We start from the raw sequence: 4169 nt of genomic DNA, 5'->3' as shown, positions 1-4169 counted from the left end.
AAATAGAATTAAAAACAATTACGTGGTAAAATCATAGGAACTTAAAGGAAAACTGAATGTGCACAGAAAGACTAACTGTGGTCATCCAGATTTGTGTAACAGTAGTTGCCCATGCAGCATTTTTGTTTTTAAGTAATGGAGGGCCCTACTGGAGTGGTCTAGTTGGTTGAGCACCATCTTGTGCACCAAAAGGTTGCTGGTTTGATTCATGGTCAGGGCACATACCTGGGTTGTGGGCTTGATCCCCAGTTGGGGAGCGTACCGAAGGCAACCAATCGATGTTTCTCTCCCACATTTATGTTTCTCTCTCTCCCTTAACTCTCTGTAAGCATGTCCTTGGGTGAGGATTAAAAAAATCAAAAAAACGTAAAGGTAATTGAGGGAGCCCTGGTCAGGTGGCTTAGTTGTTTGGAGCATTGTCCCATACCCCAAAGCATTGTGGGTTTGATCCCTGGTCGGGGCAGGTGTGGGAAGCGACTGATTGATGTTTCTCTCTCATGTTCATATCTCTCTCTTGATCTCTCTATCCCTCTTCCTCTCTTCCTAAAATCAATAAACATATCCTCAGGTGAGGATATGAAAGAGTAATGAAGGGGAACTTTATCATTCTCCTAGGTCACCACTTTCAATAGTTTACAATCCTTGTCATCGTGACTCTTTCAAAAATTAAACCAGTAGCCAGCCTTGGCTAGCAGAAGCCATCATGAGAAGTAACAGGACTGGAAGAACCATACTGGAAAAGGAAAGGCAATTTGGGGAAACTTAATTAGATTTCCTATGACCCTGTTCAGCTACAGATGACTTTAACTTTAGCCACTTTCTTTTGTGTCTTGACTTCTGGAGAATTAACCCAAATCTTGCCTCCTATAAAGACAAAACTTATGTTTTTGCTTTAGTCTTGTTGATGAATGAGAAAGTCATCAGTGTTTGTCTGGTTTATTTAACAGATTATCATCAAATTGGGATTATAGGTTGTTTTTGTGACTGTATTTTAAATTGAAATTATAACTGAGTTTTTTGTTGAGGTAAAATTTACATAGGATGAAATGTATTCATTTTAAGTGTGTTTGATGAAATTTGATAAGTGTATACTTCTGTGTAACCTTCACCCCAAATGAGATCTAGAACATGACTATATCCCAGAAAGCACCCTTGTACTCCTTCCTCTTCTCCCTAGGCAAATACTATTCTTATTTCTGTTATCATAGATAAGTTTTACAGTAATGGAAATTCACATAAATGAAATCATGTAGTATGTGCATTTGGCAATTGGTTTCTTTTGCTCAACATGTTTTTGAGAATTATCCATGTTGCTGTGTGTCTCAGTAGTTAATTCATTGTTATTGATGACTAATATTCCACTGTAAGAATATATGTCATTTCTCTTTTCGGTAGACAGGTAGTTTGCAGTTTCTTCTACTGTAAATAAAACAGTAAAAATTCTTATATAAGTTTATGCATGGACAAGTGATTTAATTTTTTAAACCATATATATATTTTTAGTATTATTTTCATTGCAGATACTCTTTATTTTATTATTATTTTTTAATAATTTTTTTCTTTATTGATTAAGGTATTACATATGTGTCCTTACTCCCCCCATTGCTCCCCACCCCTTCACTCATGCCTTCACCCCCCTGGTGTCTGTGTCCATTGGTTAGGCTTATATGCATGCATACAAGTCCTTTGGTTGATCTCTCCCCCTTACCTCCACCCTCCCCTACCTTCCCTCTGAGATTTGACGGTCTGATCCATGTTTCTCTGTCTCTGGACCTGTTTTTGTTCATTTTTTATTATCCTTGACTTAAATGCATACAAATAACTGAGTATTTAGAAGACCATTTATTAAACAAATATTTGTCACATACCTACTCTGAGGCAGGCCCTGTTCTGAGCGCTGAGCATGCAACAGTGAACAAACAGACAGAATCTCTACTCTTGTGAAAGTCATGTTCTGGAGAGGAGACTAAAAAAAAAAAAAAGCAAGATAAATAAGTGAAAAAACTGTGTGTGTATAGTATATGTCAGTAAGCGTTACAGAGTAAAACAAGGCAGAGAAGGGGAATATGGGTGTTAGGGAGCCGGGGACACCCTCACGGAGAGGATGGCATTTGAGCAAAGCCCTGAGAAGAGGTGTGGGGCAAGCATTCCAGGTGAGAGGGCAGACAAAGCCCTCGAGGCAGGCGCGCACCTGGAATGTTCGACGTGCATCGGTGAAGTGAGCCTGGCAGGGGATGGTCAGAGACGCAGATTTGGAAGAGAGTTGATATGTCGGATCATATGTCAGTTATCAATTTATTGCCTCTTAGCTCGGAATTCACCCTTTTTTGGCCGACTTTGTGAACTCAGACCTGGGTCCTTTAAATATTTTGTTTTTCCTCGACAGCTCACATTGAAGCTTTGTCAGTAGAGAGCACTGGGCAGGATTGGAATGTCGGTGACAGGAAGCCTGGGGAAGAGGTTTGTGGTTGCTGTCAGCAGTCTGCTGCAAAAAGGAATAAAATAAGAATTATGTAGCCAGGTTTTTAAAAAAGCTCATATATTTGCCCCAGCTGGTTTGGCTCAGTGGATAGAGTGTGGGTCCTCTGAAGGATCCAGGGCACACACCTCAGTTGAAGGCTTGATCCCCAGCCCTGGCCACTCAGGGCGCATGCGTGAGGCCACCAATCAATGTGTCTCTCTCACATGGATGTTTCTCTCTCTGTCTCTCCCCCTCCCTTCCACTCTCTCTAAAAAGCAATGGAAAAATATCCTTGGGTAAGGACTAACAAAACAAACAAACAAATAAATAATAAAAAGCTCATATATTCAAGTTAGGGGACTTCTTTATTTTGAAGTTGTGCCCTTGATACTTTCTTTGTGTCACTATGCTCCTTTTCCTTTGAAATTGCAGTAATAATAGATGGTAGCGTTTTTTGAAACCTTTCTTTGATAAAATTTAAAAAATCAGAAGCTTTATGTCTATTCTCCCTGAATGTGAGGGATTATAATCCTTCATAAACCCAAAGTCTAAAAAATAGTGCAATGGTTTGGGAGGATTACGGTGAAGATGTGTTTATTCCTTTGGGACTTTACTAATCACCGAATCTTGCCCTGGAGGAGTTGTTAGCATCCTAAATTGCCCTTGTTCAGAAATTTCCACTTGTATTGAATGTTGGAATAGAAATGCAAATCTGACTTAGGTTCTGTTCATGTGATTTTGAGATCATTCTTTAGAAGGAGAACTAGCTTTCTTAATTATTTGACAGTATACAGTTGTTATTTTGAATTATTTGGGAAGGGGCTAATGCTACACAGTTGCAAATGAATATGTGAGAAAATAGAGAATGATTCAGACGGCAAGAAATAGTATACATTTCTGCATCTTTTACAAAACTGCTATCCAACTGTTAATTTAATATTGTCCATTACTTATATATCCTTGGGAGAAGTTTCTCTTAGAACCTAATGTTAGGAAAAATTGTATGTGTTCCAAAGAATAAACTCCATTCTTTTATCAGATAATGTGAAGTACATAATTTATAATGTTTCTCTTTTAGCCTTGGCTGCCAAGAAGTTCATCACTAAATGTAACTCTCAATTGCATTAAACTATCTTCTCAGTGGTTGCTGATAGAAATCTCTCCCTTCTCTGTCTGGTTCTTAGTCTTTCTTTCAGATATTTAAAGACTGACCTTACATATATGTGCTCTGAAGGTAATTCGTCTCAATTGCTTGTAGACAGTAGGAAAGGTAAAATAATAAATACACCACTAATAAGTAGAACTATCCACAGTGGTCAGAAAACTCAAACTCGGCGCTTACACAGAAAGCAAGCACAGCACATATTTTGCTAGTCCATGTCAGCATTTGCACACCATCCTAATGTAATCCCCATGAGTTTATTTTGAGTAATCCCTTTTGTTCCTCACACCAGTGAACAAGTGGCCTAATTTGCTCAGAACAAATAGATGGTGAGTTCACAGGGTCTCTACTAATTATTTGGTCATTTTATGTTTGGGTGGAAGAAGCTCGCAGCCTGGGCGGGCTGTAGAGTTTGATCTCGGTTTTGAATCTGATTGTCAAAGGACTTTTCTTTTTCAATGGGAAGCTGCAGTTCAAATTTGACAACTATCAGCACCTCCCTTGTGAGGGCAATTCTTATGTGGATCAGACTGTGTGATTATCCAT

Source organism: Myotis daubentonii, chromosome 11 (genome assembly GCF_963259705.1).
Source record: "Myotis daubentonii chromosome 11, mMyoDau2.1, whole genome shotgun sequence".
NCBI lineage: Eukaryota > Metazoa > Chordata > Mammalia > Chiroptera > Vespertilionidae > Myotis > Myotis daubentonii.
The sequence above is the reverse complement of the archived record's forward strand: the minus strand, read 5'-3'. Positions refer to the sequence as shown.